The sequence below is a fragment of the Bos grunniens genome, chromosome 4 (genome assembly GCF_055505025.1).
Source record: "Bos grunniens cultivar Pamir isolate PY7600 chromosome 4, Bosgru_T2T1.0, whole genome shotgun sequence".
In the NCBI taxonomy this organism is placed as follows: Eukaryota; Metazoa; Chordata; class Mammalia; order Artiodactyla; family Bovidae; genus Bos; species Bos grunniens.
The window spans coordinates 15635677-15653649 of NC_141168.1; the positions used below are offsets into that span (position 1 = coordinate 15635677).

The 17973-nt window shown below is 44.6% G+C and overlaps 1 protein-coding gene across 10 annotated transcripts in view; it reads right to left on the minus strand.

Moving 5' to 3' along the window:
• The window catches only part of TMEM178B (transmembrane protein 178B), a 415735-nt gene that overhangs the window by 158283 nt on the left and 239479 nt on the right, over positions 1 to 17973 (minus strand). The gene's annotated exons all lie outside the window — the stretch shown is intronic.

Here is a 17973-nt window from a genome sequence, read left to right on the forward strand (position 1 = left end):
AGGTTGGTAGGCCTATGAGAGATTTTCTTTTTCTTTTTGTTCATGGGTATATTCTAGTTTTTTTCAGTCCGTCTTCTCTCTGCTGTGCAGTGGTGGTTCCTGGCGTATCTCTTGGCCACGTGCCTAGATGAGCCCATTTTGCTACCACTGACGTTCTGTACACTGTACTAGCAACCTGTCATTAGAATACTTTCTAAAGACTTGTCGTCTTTGTGTGAGCTTTGGTTTCCCTGACCAGATTGGTTTTTAACTCTTTGTGAGCTAAGATGGCATCTCCTGTTTTATTTTCTTTCCCTTCATTGGCTTCCTCATGATAGCAGGTCCCTTGATACTTGTTTAATTAATGGGGAAGAACAGACAGTGTAACTTGTATAAACGGGTGCTTGTTAAGGGTTTCTGGGCCATGGGTTCATTTCCTTCCCCTAACACAACTGCAGTAGCTATCATAGAATGTTCTGTAGAATAGTCGATGTACTAGCAGCTTGGTACAACTCGTTTTTCAGCTCCTTAGAATGAAAACACCAAGAGCAAATGTCTTTACCTGAATATGTTGCAATGACAGAAAAGCTTTATCCCCGGGGACAAGGAATAAAAGGCTGCTCTGCTGACCTGATAAGGATCAGGACAAAAGGATGATGATTTGAGACAGCGGTTCCACACAGGCTGTCTGCCAGCTGGTAGAATCTGCTCCCCAGTCACGGGAGGAAATTGGCAATGAGGACAGTATCCACGGCGGCCAGGACAGCCAGAGCCCCAGCTCTCCTCCTCCTGCCTTACCCGGGTGGGTGTCTGAGACTCTGCCCACACAGACACTGTTCCATGTCCCAGCCCCTGGTGGAAGGTGGAGTGACAGCTTGAGGGGTGCAGCTATTTCTTTCAGTTTACCACGGCAAGTTCCAACAGAACTCCATACAGTCTCTTGGTGGACATCTGGGTTAACTGCTGGGAGGGCAGTAACAGAAGCTGCACAGTTTTAGGACATCCAGCATCAATGCCCAAGTCTTCCCATTCTAAGACTTGGGGTTGACTCTAAGGACATGAAAGCAATAAAACCCAGGAGGGTATACTATACAAAAGCTCCCCTGGTGGCTCAGCAGTAAGAATCTTCTTGGAATGCAGGAGAAATAGGAGATGTGAGTTTGATCCCTGGGTTGGGAAGATCCCCTGGAGGAGGGCATGACAACCCACTCCAGTATTCTTGCTGGGAAAATCCCATGGACAAAGGAGCCTGGCGGGCTACAGCCGATAGGATCACAGAGTGGGACATGACTGAAGTGACTGAGCACGCATGCACACATGATATATAAACAGGATCAACCAGGGAAGAAGTACAGCTTATCAAAATGATCTGAGAGTCATGAGACCTGATTCTAACCACTAATTCCCTAGGTCACCTTGAGCAGGGTCCTGAAACTTTCTGAGCCTCATCTGTAGGAAGGAGTTAGAAACAAAGCTGATCTTAGGCCAGCTGGTCTTCCGAGACCCTCTGCAAGTCAATGAGCCTAGGATACATTTCAGGAAGACAAAATGAAAAGCATCTTTGGCCTGGATCATTCAACCTTGGGGATGGTAAATGACCACGGCCAGGCTCCTTGGCCCACATCAGAGAAGATTCACAAGAACAGCTTCGACCTCTTTATATACAGAATAAAAACTGTATGCTGAGTGTTGCAATGGGACACAGGGAAGGGTGAAGACAGAGCAGTTTCTAAGCCAGAATGTGTCACAGGAGCAGAAACAGCTCTCCTCTCATGACTGGTCTAGACCTGGAGACCCTGAGCGACCAGTCCCATGCTCAGTAGCCCAGGGGTCTCATCTCCCAGGACTGAGCTCTTCCCACCCCATCATGGTGGCTTTTACGGGCTGGGAACTCCCGCAGCCCCAGCCTGCGCCAGGGGAAGAGGAGAGGTGGGAAGAACTCCATTTGTTTCTTTTCCTCTGAGCAGATGCTGTGTCTCACAGCCCCTTCTCAGATTCCTCCCATCAAAAAAGGTATCAGATACAAGATACCACTTGTGTGAAGTTTGGACAGAATCCCAAATGGGCATCTCTCTCCACCACTACAGTAACAGTGCCTCCAGAAGAAAAGCAGTGACCAGAAAGAAAAATACACATCTTCTGCCTCAGTCAGCCTCCCTCCTTCCTTCTCCACTTATGGGACAGAAGTGAGTGTGCAACCCAAGGTCTTATGACACATATAAATGATGTGATTCCAAAGTTGGGATGTAAAATGTGCCCAACTCTCTGCAACCCCACGGACTGTAGCCTACCAGGCTTCTCCATCCATGAGATTTTCAAGGCAAGAGTCCCAGAATGGGTTGCCAGTTCCTTCTCCAGGGGATCTTCCCAACCCAGGGATAGAACCTGGGTCTCCTGCATTGTGGGCAGACGCTTGACCCTCTGCACCACCAGGGAAGTAGTGGGAAAGGTGAGGAGGGATAAATTAGGAGTTTAGGATCAACAGACACATACTACTATATATGAAATCAATAAACAAAAAGGACCTACTGTAGAGCATCAGTTCAGTTCAGTTCAGTTCAGTCGCTCAGTCGTGTCCGACTCTTTGTGACCCCATGAATTGCAGCACGCCAGGCCTCCCTGTCCATCACCAACTCCCAGAGTTCACTCAGACTCACATCCATCGAGTCAGTGATGCCATCCAGCCATCTCATCCTCTGTCGTCCCCTTCTCCTCTTGCCCCCAATCCCTCCCAGCATTAGAGTCTTTTCCAATGCGTCAACTCTTCGCATGAGGTGGCCAAAGTACTGGAGTTTCAGCTTTAGCATCATTCCTTCCAAAGAAATCCCAGGGCTGATCTCCTTCAGAATGGACTGGTTGGATCTCCTTGCAGTCCAAGAGACTCTCAAGAGTCTTCTCCAACACTACAGTTCAAAAGCATCAATTCTTCAGCACTCAGCCTTCTTCACAGTCCAAATCTCACATCCATACATGACCACAGGAAAAACCATAGCCTTGACTAGACGAACCTTTGTTGGCAAAGTAATGTCTCTGCTTTTGAATATGCTATCTAGGTTGGTTGGCAAGAATACACAGAAGAACTGTACAAAAAAGATCTTCACGACCCAGATAATCACGATGGTGTGATCACTGACCTAGAGCCAGACACCCTGGAATGTGAAGTCAAGTGGGCCTTAGAAAGCATTACTACGAACAAAACTAGTGGAGGTGATAGAATTCCAGTTGAGCTATTCCAAATGCTGAAAGATGATGCTGTGAAAGTGCTGCACTCAATATGCCAGCAAATTTGGAAAACTCAGCAGTGGCCAAAGGAAAAGGTCAGTTTTCACTCCAATCCCAAAGAAAGGCAATGCCAAAGAATGCTCAAACTACCACACAATTGCACTCATCTCACACGCTAGTAAAGTAATGCTCAAAATTCTCCAAGCCAGGCTTCAGCAATATGTGAACCGTGAACTTCCTGATGTTCAAGCTGGTTTTAGAAAAGGCAAAGGAACCAGAGATCAAATTGCCAACATCCGCTGGATCATGGAAAAAAGCAAGAGAGTTCCAGAAAAACATCTATTTCTGCTTTATTGACCATGCCAAAGCCTTTGACTGTGTGGATCACAATAAACTGTGGAAAATTCTGAAAGAGATGGGAATACCAGACCACCTGACCTGCCTCTTGAGAAACCTGTATGCAGGTCAGGAAGCAACAGTTAGAACTGGACATGGACAACAGACTGGTTCCAAATAGGAAAAGGAGTACGTCAAGGCTATACATTGTCACCCTGCTTATTTAACTTATATGCAGAGTACATCATGAGAAACGCTGGGCTGGAAGAAACACAAGCTGGAATCAAGATTGCTGGGAGAAATATCAATAACCTCAGATATGCAGATGACACCACCCTTATGGCAGAAAGTGAAGAGGAACTACAAAGCTTTTCACTTTGATGAAAGTGAAAGTGGAGAGTGAAAAAGTTGGCTTAAAGCTCAACATTCAGAAAACGAAGATCATGGCATCCGGTCCCATCACTTCATGGGAAATAGATGGGGAAACAGTGGAAACAGTGTCAGACTTCATTTTTTTGGGCTCCAAAATCACTGCAGATGGTGACTGCAGCCATGAAATTAAAAGACGCTTACTCCTTGGAAGGAAAGTTATGACCAACCTAGATAGCATATTGAAAAGCAGAGACATTACTTTGCCAACAAAGGTTCGTCTAGTCAAGGCTATGGTTTTTCCTATGGTCATGTATGGATGTGAGAGTTGGACTGTGAAGAAGGCTGAGTGCCGAAGAATTGATGCTTTTGAACTGTGGTGTTGGAGAAGACTCTTGAGAGTCCCTTGGACTGCAAGGAGATCCAACCAGTCCTTTCTAAAGGAGATCAGCCCTGGGATTTCTTTGGAAGGAATGATGCTAAAGCTCCAGTACTTTGGCTACCTCATGCGAAGAGTTGATTCATTGGAAAAGACTCTGATGCTGGGAGGGATTGGGGGCAAGGCAAGGGGACGACAGAGGATGAGATGGCTGGATGGCATCACTGACTCGATGGACATGAGTCTGAGTGAACTCCGGGAGTTGGTGATGGACAGGGAGGCCTGGCGTGCTTCGATTCATGGGGTCGCAAAGAGTGGGACACGACTGAGCGACTGATCTGATCTGATCTGATCTAGGTTGGTCATAACATTCCTTCCAAGGAGTAAGCGTCTTTAATTTCATGGCTGCAGTCACCACCTGCAGTGATTTTGATGCCCCAAAAAATAAAGTCTGACACTGTTTCCACTGTTTCCCCGTCTATTTCCCATGAAGTGATGGGACCAGATGCCATGATCTTCGTTTTCTGAATGTTGAGCTTTAAGCCAACTTTTTCACTCTCCACTTTCACCTTCATCAAGAGGCTTTTTAGTTCCTCTTCACTGTATTCAATATCTTACAATAACCTATAATGGGAAAAAATCTGAAGAGAAAGTATATATGTACATATATATGTGTGTGTGTATATATATATGCTGAATCACTTTGCTTTGAAACTAACACAACATTGTAAGTCAACTATACTTCAATTAAAAAATTTTAAATTAAAAAAAAAAGCATTCACTCAGTGACCATACTGAATTACACACACCCTAAATGGGTGTGGTGCAGGTTTAGAAACAGCAGAGAAGATACCCCTGAAATTACTTTCTACCACTTTGCCCCAGTTATGCCATAATTTAGGATATATAAGCCTCATAAAACTCCACGATGTTTACTGCAGTTTAACTTATCCCCATTTTACAGACCACATCTTACATATCCTATGCCAGTCTCATTTTCTCTATTCCTCATTTCAACTGCAAAATGCATTAAAGACCGAGTAATAAACCACCAGGATCTGTGGTGGTGCTAAAATATAATTTAAGAGCATTCGCTGAAAGACAGTGAGATTCTTAAAATGCCCTTCCAGTATGTGCATTAATAAAGTTAGACACTGGAGGCGGAGGAGGAGTTGGAGGTTCAGGGTATCAGATCATCACCCAAATCTGAGTCTCTGAATAAAATAAATATGGCTTTCTTTGAAAGACCAAAATATCAAAGTGTGTTGCCTAAAAAAGAAATTTCATCCTGTAGCCACATTATGCATTCATGGCAAAAGGCAGATCTTAATCTTGGGCTATACACAGACTATCTGAAAGAGGCCAAGTTCAAAGAACAAAGTTCACAGATCGTATAGCAAGCATGTTCTAGGGTCAGTTACATTGAGAGTTGTACTGTAAAGAAAGCTGAGTGCCAAAGAGTTGATGCTTTTGAACTATGGTGTTGGAGAAGACTCTTGAGAGTCCCTTGGACTGCAAGGAGAGCCAACCAGTCCATTCTAAAAGAGATCAGCCCTGGGTGTACATTAGAGGCACTGATGCTGAAGCTGAAACTCCAATACTTTGGCCACCTGATGCGAAGAGCTGACTCATTAGAAAAGACCCTGATGCTGGGAACGATTGAGGGCAGGAGGAGAAGGGGACGACAGAGGATGAGATGGTTGGATGGCATTACAGACACAATGGACATGGGTTTGGGTAAACTCCAGGAGTTGGTGATGGACAGGGAGGCCTGGTGTGCTGCAGTCCATGGTGTCGTATAGAGTCAGACATGACCGAGCAACTGAACTGAACTGAAATTGAACACTATCAGTATGAAAAAAGAGCATTGTAAGCTGCCACTAGACCATCCCTGGGAACACGTGTCTCCTGAGGAAAATTAGGCTGGCCATCTGCATCACCAGCACTGCTTGCCTTCGGGTCCAGGTGTCTCTGGGAATCACCTGAAATGAGCTGGAAACTGGGATCGCATCCTTTCTGATCATGGCTGGACATGATGGAGAGAGGATGCCTGGGTGTATAAATTCACATTCACTTATGTCTACCTGCCCAGGGCCAGCTTCCAGCAGGGAAAGAGAATGTGTCAAATGGTAAAGCAAACAGTTTTCTTTATCCTCCTCCCTCTCCTTTCAGCACCTCCTCCATCATCCTCAACCTGCCTTTCCAGCTCCATCCCCAAAGTTGTGCCTTCATTTAGAATCTCACAGGTGCTCGTGAGCTTCATCTAGAAATTAAAGGCTAACAGTTGGGTTAGACACCATGTCTTTCTTTTCTGCCCCCAGAAGGGATTTGAACCTGTACATAATACATTGGTAAAAACCCACGGAATACACACCACCAAGAGTAAACCCTCACCTAAACTATGGACCTCACTGTTTGGACTAGAGTTGCGTTGCTCAATTCAGTAGTCCAGGGCATGTGTGACTACTTAAATTCAAATTCATCTCACATGCTACTAAAGTAATGCTCAAAATTCTCCAAGCCAGGCTTCAGCAATATGTGAACCATGAACTTCCAGATGTTCAAGCTGGTTTTAGAAAAGGCAGAGGAACCAGAGATCAAATTGCCAACATCTGCTGATCATCGAAAAAGCAAGAGAGTTCCAGAAGAACATCTATTTCTGCTTTATTGACTATGCCAAAGCCTTTGACTGTGTGGATCGCAATAAACTGTGGAAAATTCTGAAAGAGATGGGAATACCAGACCATCTGACCTGCCTCTTGAGAAACCTGTATGCAGGTCAGGAAGTATCAGTTAGACTGGACGTGGAACAACAGACTGGTTCCAAATAGGAAAAGGAGTACGTCAAGGCTATACATTGTCACCCTGCTTATTTAACTTACATGCAGAGTACATCATGAGAAACGCTGGGCTGGAAGAAGCACAAGCTGGAATCAAGATTGCTGGGAGAAATATCAATAACCTCAGATATGCAGATGACACCACCCTTATGGCAGAAAGTGAAGAAGAACTAAACAGCCTCTTGATGAAAATGAAAGAGGAGAGTGAAAAAGTTGGCTTAAAGCTCAACATTCAGAAAACTAAGATCATGGCATCCTGTCCCATTACTTCATGGCAAATAGATGTGGAAACAGTGGCTGACTTTATTTTTTTGGGCTCCAAAATCACTGCAGATGGTGATTGCAGCCATGAAATTAAAAGACACTTGCTCGTAGAGATATTACTTTGCCAACAAAGGTCCATCTAGTCAAGGCTATGGTTTTTCAGTAGTCATGTATGGATGTGAGAGTTGGATTACAAAGAAAGCTGAGCACTGAAGAATTGATGCTTTGAACTGTGGTGTTGGAGAAGACTCTTGAGAGTCCCTTAGACTGCAAAGAGATCCAACCAGTCCATCCTAAAGGAGATCAGTCCTGGGTGTACATTGGAGGGACTGATGCTGAAGCTGAAACTCCAATACTTTGGCCACCTGATGCAGAGAGCTGGCTCATTTGAAAAGACCCTGATGCTGGGAAAGATTGAGGGCAGGAGGAGAAGGGGACGATAGAGGATGAGATGGTTGGATGGCATCACCAATACAAGGGACATGGGTTTTGGTGGCCTCTTGGAGATGGTGATGGACAGGGAGGCCTGGCGTGCTGTGGTTCATGGGGTCGCAAGGAGTCAGACACGACTGAGCGACTGAACTGAAATTCAATTCACTTCCTCAGTCACATTCGCCACATCCCAAGAGCTCAACAGACCCATGTGGCTAGTGGCTACTGTACTGGACAGGACCACACCGTCACAGAACACTGTTACTGCAGAAAGAACCACTAGACAAGGCTAGCCTAAAGCACGGACCCACAACCTTTTTATGGAAAGGGCTATAAAGTAAGAGTTTTGGGTTTTGTGAGCCAACCAAATTACCCACTATAACTACTTAGCACTGCCTTACAGTGTGAAAACAGCCACAGACAATACGCAAATGAATGGGCACTGTTGTGTTCCAATAAAACTTTATTTATAACAATGAAATTTGGTTCATAGAGGAACCATTCCTGATCCAGGGACATCTAACTCCCGGGAGGTCTTAAATTACTGCAGGGCATCTATCCACAGGCATCACAAGTAGTAGCTGTGGACTGACTAAATAAATAATATGTCTAGCATATACCTGGACCTTTATTTATCAGACTATCTCTATATTATCATGATGGATAAAATACAAATCCATTTAAAGCCATTACTGCTTTCAAAGGAGCATATGTCGTTGTATATTATTCTCAAGAAATGAACCATGAAGTTTATCTCTTTTATTATGTTTCTCTAATACAAGTAATACATCTTTGGTTTAGAAAAATGAGAAAACAGAATTTAAAAAATAGGAAAGGAAAAGGGGATTATCTGAGTTCCTACTCAGGAGATTTTTAGCCACTGTTAATAAACACATATATGATTGCTTTGTTTACAGCTATATTCTTCGTATCTAGAACAGTGCTGAATGCATGATAGGTGCTCAATAAATACTTGTCAAATGAAAAAAAAGACTATTACAAAAATAGGAGTGTTCATAAACAGATTTTAGGAATTCTTTAACTTTACTACATTAGTAATGCTGGGTGGATGTAAGAGTTTCCGGCATGATCTATGGTTTTTTGATAGACTATCAAAGGGATCTGTGACCTAAGAAGGTAGAGAACCCCCCCAGTCATTCCGAGGCGTGAACCCACAGGCCTGTACATTTCTGACCATCAATGACTGAACTACCTAGAGAAGCAGGCATTTTCCCCAGGGCAGTCTTCTATAACTAACTGAAGCCATCCATCTGAATTCAAACCATCCCAGGTGGAAGAGCTGCTGGGTTTAAACAGAATTCACTCGAGAAAAATGGGGAAGGAGGTTTTTATGTCTTTTTCTAAGTCTGGAGACAAGGATCCGGCTACAGAGAAACATTTTCTGCAGTCTTCCCAAGAAGTTCAAGCTTTTTTCACCTTCTTGGGGCCCTGTCAGTTCAGGAGGCTCGAGCGTGATCTTAATGAGCTCAGACCATAAGCCGATCCCTGTAAGGACGAGTTAAAGACAGAGGCCCGTCTGAGGACCAGCAGCGAACACGGTTCTTTTATCTCTGGAAGACCCTCCTGGGGATGTTCTCCCAGCGGGTAGGCAGTGAAGACAAAGGCACAGCATCCTGTTAGCTACTGTCAACAATGAAGACTTAACACAGAGAGAGGCGGAAAGTTATCTTCCTCAAAACACTTTGATAATCTGGGGAAATGACTTGAGATTTATAGAAACCCATTTAGAGTTCTCTCAGGCATTCTACCTGCATCTGTTTCATAAGGAAGCAAATTGAGGTTTCTTCTCTGACTCTTCACAATATAGCACCATCAACTCAGTGCCATTAATTGCTAAGAGTAAAGGGCTTTCCGATGCCTAATGAGATCTTTAGGAAGCAGCCTCTTTAGAAGCAGTTCTATTTATAGACCATGCATTTTCCCAGCCTCCCTCTCTGATCAGAGCCTGGGGAGGAGGCAGGAATTTTTTGCTTCTCAGAAAATGATCACCTGCCCCTCCCTGCTTATTCCCCACCTGGAATCCTAAACCAATTATGACATCCTAATCATTTCCAAGAGCAACCACTATGCTGTCACAAAGAGAGGATTACGACTTCAAACCCAGATCCAGCTAAGAGCTAATCATCTGGTTCAGAAACAAAAGGCCCTGTTTGTATGCAAATGGACACAGTTATCAAGAGTCTGCAGAAATAATGACAACTGAAATCTACAATAAACAGATTTACAGCTAAAACGAGATGTGTGCTTCCAAATTTACACACCAAAAAGTGGCAGATGATTCTTTAAAGGGACATTATACCCTGACTCAAAACCACGATGACAAAAATCCCCTAAAATCTAATAGCTGCATCGATCAACAGTGTTAGAAAGCCAACCTGCACCTTAAATGAGACACTGCCGTAAAAAGAATTTGTTCAAGGCAGACGGCTTCTCACACATTAAGTCTGAAACTCAGCTCCCGACCCCCACCCCACCCACTGTCCTTGTGGACAGAGCATTTATCCTGATCATTCTCCGTTCACGGCAGGGCTGATCTTCGTTACTCAGGACACAAACCCTGAAATCATCTCCTTCTCTTGCTCTCACACTTCACATCTGAGCTGTCAGTAAATGTGCCTGGGTCAGAGTACAAAGTCCTCCCCCTCCTCCTCCCCGCCACGCTGCTAACCCAAGCTATTACCATCTGCAACCTGGACTATTGAAATACCCACAGCTCGTCTCTCTGCCTCTGATTTTGCTCTGCCTTCAGGCTGTATCCTATTAAATATAAGTCATATTATATCACTTTGATCGACTCTCCAGTGGCTTCCCTTTCAGGAACCAATGGCCCCAAATAATCTGCCTCCTTCCTACCTCTCTCAAATCATCTCCCATTAAGCTCTCCCTCACTCACTCTCCTCCAAGTTCATGACCTCCAGGGAGTTTCTTGAATACGCCCATGTCCAGACCTCAGGGCCTTTGCACTTGAACTTCTGTCTGGAATGCCCTTCCTCTCATATTCCCATGACTGGCTCTCTCATGCCTCTATTTTCAAAAGCCCCTGCTCACCAAGGCCTTTCCTCACAACCCTTCTCAAAAATCTCCATTTCTGCTCCCATCACAGTATTTCCTATCTCTTGCCACATTATTTTTTTCTACTTAGCACTTATAACCCAGCATACTTCATCATGTATTTATCTTGTGCATCATCTCTGTCTCATAATAAAATGTAAGCTCCAAAAGAACAAGGATTTTTGTTCCTTCTGTTTATGAATGAATCACTGCTCTAGTGCCTGGTACAGTACATGTCACTCGGTGAATACTTGTTGAATGTATGAACTCTGAAAATACAGTAATCAGCACTCCAGTGTTAATTAAAAGTTATAAACAAAATGGAATTGGAAAAAATTAGAAACAACCTAAATGCCTCTGAACATGAAATTGGTCAGATAGGGATGCAGCCATAAACCAATGCACTGTGCAGCCCTTAAAATAATGATGTAGTGTTTATTCACTAATGTGAAAGGATTCCCCCAACAGATTAAGTCAAACAGGAAGACTGCAAAACAGGAAGTACAGTATTATCACAGTGTAAAGTATTATATAAGTATCATGTGTATGCATCACTTCTATTTACTACGAAACTCCATTTGTGCATGTATTTGCACGGATAGATTGATGGTTGACAGATGAGAAAAGAGAGAGAAAGAGATCAAGCGATTATAGTAGAAAAATTTAAGGAGATTTTTTTGCTTTCTTTATTCTTTTTGCATTGGATTTTCTACACTGAGCAGCTTCTAAACAGAATTTTGTAAGGAGAGTTTTCTCTTTTAACATTTACCAAGGGTTAGCTACCTGTGAAGAGCTGACTAGACTTAACACCTCATAACAGCCTTCAAACCATTTCAGTCCAATCTTCCAGAAGCAGACAACAGACTTTTCAGAATTCCAAAGGAAGTCCTAGGCCCTTCCCTGACAACGGAAGCACACGTAAGGAAATGACAAAAGATAAATAGTCAAGCTCATGACTGTTTTGTGAGGAAAGGAGGTCCTCAGAACAAAAATCTCTTGCCTACCTGGCCACACAATCTCACCTGCAGATCTCATTCTTCAAGATCAGATAATTGAGTCTGCCGGCTGCCTCAGGCACACCCAGCACCACGCCTCTGTGCTAGTTACAGCCATGCCTGGAATGCCCTGTCCTTCTGCACTTGCTCGAGTCCCCTTCCTCCATGAAGCTTTCTGACCCTCTCAATCCCACCAACTCACGCTTCCAGGATTTCTAATTGACACCGAGGACATATTCCTCGGCCTTGTTGGTTGTCACGATGATGATTATTGTTAATAACAATATAAACAGCAATGTGTATTGTGCGCCCATGACAGGGCAGATAGGGAAGATACAGAAGATGAACGGCACAGGCTGGTCCCAGGCCTTGGATCATTTTCAGATTTCCAGCCAGCCTGCGCGCTTCGAATTTGATTTCAACCTCGCTGTTTCCCAGCACAACTCAGAGGCTGTTTGCACAATTTAGGAACTCCACAAATAGATGCTGGTGATAACGATGATGAACCCAGGCTGCCTCCAGTGAGTGGGAAATAGCTTTTGCATCTGTTTAAATCCAAGCCCCGCAGGTTCTGGGGCGAGGGCTAAATGCTGGGGCCCGAGCTTCTCCATTCCTGCCTGCACATGAGACCCATCTTGGGAGCAATTTTTTTAATGCTGACAATTAGGCCCCAGACAAGCACATCAGAAACCCCACTGGGGCCTGGGTATCAGTCCTCTTTGAAGCTCTCCAGGTGACCCAGTGGCCAGCAGGGCTGAGAACTATGGCTCTGACCTGAAGGCTATTCAGCCACACATTCTTCCTTTGTGTCCTACTCAGGCCTGGAGCAAAATCACAGGCAGCAGAACCACCATTGAGCGCTGAAAGCCATTTTCAAGCAATCACGGCCCACTGGGGAGGGAAGCCTGAGCAGGCCACAAGTGATGACCAGTGATTGCCTGTGCTCCCCTCTCTGGCGTGGCTTCCTCCTGAAGCCTGATCTTGGTCCTCAGGGCCTCTGACCAGTGCAGTGGAGGTGTGCATGACACCCAATAAATGTCACTTGCCACGGGGGTTAGTGAGGTTTCACAGTTCACACAGGTGGCACCTTCAACACACGAGGGCAGAGATGCTCAAGACCATGGGGCCAACCGCTTCAGGACAGGCATCATGGAAGTGTCTGACCTCCTGGACAGGATAGACAAGAACCACCAGCCCCGTACTGGAGGTGAGTCTGTAGCTGGTCTGGAGATACTCACAGCTATAGATCTGGTCTTGGCTGCCCCGGACACTGAGCCGCACACTGCCAGCCGCACAGGCTTTCAGTGGGTCCTTAGTGGCCAGAAGTTCCTTCCTCTATAGAGACAAGTCATACTCCAACAGACTTCACTTTCTCAAGAATCATGTCCATGGGATGATGTTTCACCACTGACTGTGATGAGGCTTATTCTCAACCAAGGACTCTGAGGGAATCCAAGTGAGCTAAAATGGGAAAGCAAATTGCAAGAAGCCTCTTTGACTCTGGAAGCCTTCCCCTGTAAGAAAGGCTAGTGGCTAACCTCAGAGACAGGGTGCTGCAGCTCAGAGATTAAGAGCAGGAGCTGGACTCAGACCTCCCAGGTCCAAATCCCTTGCTACTTATTAGCTGTGTGACCTCGAGCCAGTTACTTAACCTCTCTGTGCTGTAGTTTCTTTTTCGGCAAAATGGGATGATCCTGGGAATATCTCCATTGTAGATTTGTTTGCGGATTAAATTCAGGGTAAGAGTTGAAGTATTTAACAAATGGAATAGCAATGACATGTTGAATGAGTGAATGAATGAATGCATACATGGCTGGATGAGTGGATAAGGAAAGGATTCCAGGACTCACTCAAGGTGGAGAAGGGTCTAAGGCTCTAGGTACGGGGGCTGCAGGAGACAGGAGTCCAAGGAACCAGAGTGGGATCATCTGGCCTCCGAGGACTGAGGAGACGTACCACCCTTTGAGCTCTCACAAGGCTCAGAAACTGTAAGTCATGTTTCTTCTCTTCCAGAGCTCACTCCAGCCACAGAAGTCATCTGGACTTCTCCAGCTCAAACGCACATGCCTGATAGAGGTCCCTAAACCAACCTAAGAGCCAACATGTGATAAATGCATATGCTCTACTGAGCCGCCAATACTGCCAGTCCTCACATCACTCTTCTAAGTCAGGTTTGCTAGATCCCCAGTGGATGGGGCGGGGGCACTGAGGCACTAGGGTGCTAAGAAACTTGCCTACGATCTCACAGCTAGTGAAAGGAAAAGCATAGAACGCATTCCAAGTGGCCTTTTTTTTTCTTTAATGGACCATTTTAAAAATATCTATTGAATTTGTTACATTGCTTCTGTTTTACGTTCAGGTTTTTTGGCCTCAATACATGTGCGATCAGTTCAGTTCAGTTCAGTTCAGTCGCTCAGTCGTGTCTGACTCTTTGCAACCCCATGAATCGCAACACACCAGGCCTCCCTTTCCATCACCAACTCCCGGAGTTCACTCAGACTCACGTCCATCGAGTCAGTAATGCCATCCAGCCATCTCATCCTCTTTCATCCCCTTCTCCTCCTGCCCTCAATCCCTCCCAGCATCAGAGTCTTTTCCAATGAGTCAACTCTTCGCATGAGGTGGCCAAAGTACTGGAGTTTCAGCTTTAGCATCATTCCTTCCAAAGAAATCCCAGGGTTGATCTCCTTCAGAATGGACTGCTTGGATCTCCTTGCAGTCCAAGGGACTCTCAAGAGTCTTCTCCAACACCACAGTTCAAAGGCATCAATTCTTCAGTGCTCAGCTTTCTTCACAGTCCAACTCTCACATCCATACATGACCACTGGAAAAACCACAGCCTTGGCTGTGCAATATTAGCTCCCTAACCAGGGATCAAGCCCACACCCCACTGCATTGGAAGGTGAAGTCTTAACCACAGACCACCAGGGAAGTCCCTCAAGTGGTCTTTAAATGGGCGTTAAACCCCATTTTTTTGAACCCTGATGGTCAGAAGAGACACACATGGACACAATCAGAAAGACAGTTCTCCCATCCCATTCTTTAGAAGATGGCCCCTCTATGAGACATTTCATCATCAAAAAAAAAAAAAAAAAAAAATGTGTAGTTATCCCTTTTCTTGACAAGATACTAAGCTAAAGTTCAAAGTACTTTGGGGACCAAAGGCTAACCAAATGGGCACCAATACTGCCATTGCCACGTCTTTAGAGGAAGATGAGTCTTCTGTCTGTGGGATCAAGCTACAAAAGACCAGAAGCTTCCGAGAAAAGGCTGTCAGTCTGTCAATGAGGGTCTCTTTTCCTAAAGAAAACCTTATGGGAACCACTACACTGGTGGCCAGGTGCTCAAAAGCCAATTTATTTCTAGAGTGACTCTTCCATGCTCTTGTTCTAAATACAGTAGTCCACTTGGGTCACCATCTCTCTTGATTTTATGCTATTCTTAAACCTTCTGCTTTGTATTTTATCTTCTGGAGATCAGAAAGAATCCCATTTTTAAGTCTTTGACAATTCTCTCCATTACAGTCACCAATTTTTTTTGCAATTGCTTAAAACTTGGTAAAAATTGTTCATTTTTTTTGGCACAGTATATCATATTCAAGCTTGGATCCAAGGTAAGCATTTCTGGCACATATGGTTAAAAAAAAAAAAAAAAGATCTCCTTAACTGAATTAAGACAGCATGGGAGATACACATTCATTTAGCCCATTTTCAAACGTTGCTTTCTAGCAGTTTAACAATATTTGACAGTATTATTCTTAGCACATGTGGTGGAGCTGGTGTGTTGCTCTCTATAAGGTAACAGATACTGCAAAAGCAAGATGAGCTGCGAATCAGATAGACTTAAAGTAGCAAAGTTCCAGATGTCTGCTACAGGCTTCTGAGGGGTAGGCTCAGGTTTGGTTGTAAAACAGTCTGGCAGCATGGAACAGGGCTGAAGAGAGGAGACACATTTTAGTCCCTAATACATTTCTATCTCCCCTTGAGTGACAAGTAGTGGTGCCCTGCTACTACTTGTAATAATAGTGGAGTAGTGCCCCACTCCAAGTGAAAACATTTTAAGCTCAGAGAAAAGAAAGAAAGAAAGTGAAGTCACTCAGTCGTGTCCAGCTCTTTGCGACCCCATGGACTGCAGCCTACCAGGCTCCTCCGTCCATGGGATTCTCCAGGCAAGAATACTGGAGTGGGTTGCCATTTCCTTCTCCAGGGGATCTTCCCAACCCAGGGATCAAACCCAGGTCTCCCACACTGCAGGCAGACGCTTTAACCTCTGAGCCACCAGGGGGTCAGACAAAGCATTTAATCAAATAAATGAAAGCAAGAGAAAGACCTGAATGGTTTAATGAATTGACCCACTTGGGTTTTTCCCTCCACTAAATTAATTCAAGCCAACTTGGATATATGGAAACCCAGCCTTCTTAGTATTAAAATATACAATTATTGATTTTTTCAACCCCATTCCCATCCTCAAAATGGGTTGTAAGGATGACCAGCCATCATTGTACTTTGTTTAGAGACTCAGCATCCAGTACGTTTGTGTCACTCACATAGCGGATGCCACATTGTAGGCTCAATGAATCATCATTGTATGGATGAACAGACGGATAGACAGACAGATGGACATCCTATACCACCCTAGGTTGTGATCATACTACAATCCTAACCAGGTCTGATAAAGCTTATTCAATAAGAGATGCTTTAACTAAAATTAAAAATAAATCTACATCCCTCTCAAGTACATAATTTTTAAAAGCCAAAATCTAATAAGATAATCTTTTGAAAAAATGCTCCTGACACTGCATGCCTGCAGATGCTGCTGCTGAGTGCAGATGCTAGCACAGCCATGTTCCGCAGCTTTTGACAACCCTACACAATCACCACAGTTGCTGTTTTGTTAGTGGCTCAAAATATACCAAGTGCAATTTAATACTTGTTGACTGAAAACAAAGAAGCATAACCTAAAAGTTGAGAATTATACTCTATTTAATGAACAAACTTGAGGACTTAAGTCCAGAAGGTACGCTCTCAGATAACTCAGAGGGAATGTTTAGAAGTGTTAAGGGAGGAGCCAGGATATAGAGGAGTTTTTGTAGAAAAATCTCCAGGTAGTTGGAACATCAAAAGATTACTATTAAAGAAAACCAGATACTTCAGATTAATGAAGTTAGCACTTTTCTAACTACGGGAAGATGCAAGAGTCTGGGCTCACTGAAATCATTCCTTTGATATGCACCTTAACTGTGTAGGCCAGTATCCTTTTTCTCCATCCTGAATCCCTGGGGGAGGGGCGGGGGGAGGGGTGCCATCGGAGGAGGGGGGTGGCTGCAGTGGCCGATGGCTGCAGCAGCCTTTGATTGCTGATATGGAGGGCAACATTCTTTGTCCACATAGTTTATCACCAATCCTTCACTGCTGGCACCCGCGGACAACTTTTGACTGATCCCTAGACTCTGGTAAAATGCTCTTTTCTACCTCACTCTGAAACAGATCATGAAATAAAATCACTTCTGGGACTGGGTTATGACTCAGGATTTCCAATCAGTTTTGTGCCAAAAGTCTGATTAAAACACATCATCCAAAAACCACACTAGAGACTCTCAATCTTGGCATCTGACCATTCCTGGGCAGACATCCCGGGAATTTCTGCTCCAGGACTAAAGGTCATCTTGGCATTAAAAGTTCCCCCATGTCTCACAGGTGCCAGCAGTTTGTCTCCAGTTCCAGGGCTCTTGCCACCTGCTCTTAGTTGTTCACACTAATTACAAACACAGCCTTAACCTGCCCTTCTTGCCTCCTCATCAGCTGGAAAAGGTCTGCCATTCTCCCTGACATACCTGCAGCCAGGTGGGCAGAGTGGAAAAGGTAGGGTTACACCCACCCAGGGCTTCTCTCTACAATAGCAGGACAGCCTGTCATCTCTCATCTCCCATTCAGAAGGCAGCAACCTCCTACCACTCCTGAAGAGGAAAGAAAAGTCCCCTCCCTGTAGGCAGCTCCAGTAATAGCTGGGCTACTAGACGCTGCTTTTAAATACAATGGCACTTTCCAAAGCATCCACGTCAGCAAGCTAAAACTTCCTCTGTGTG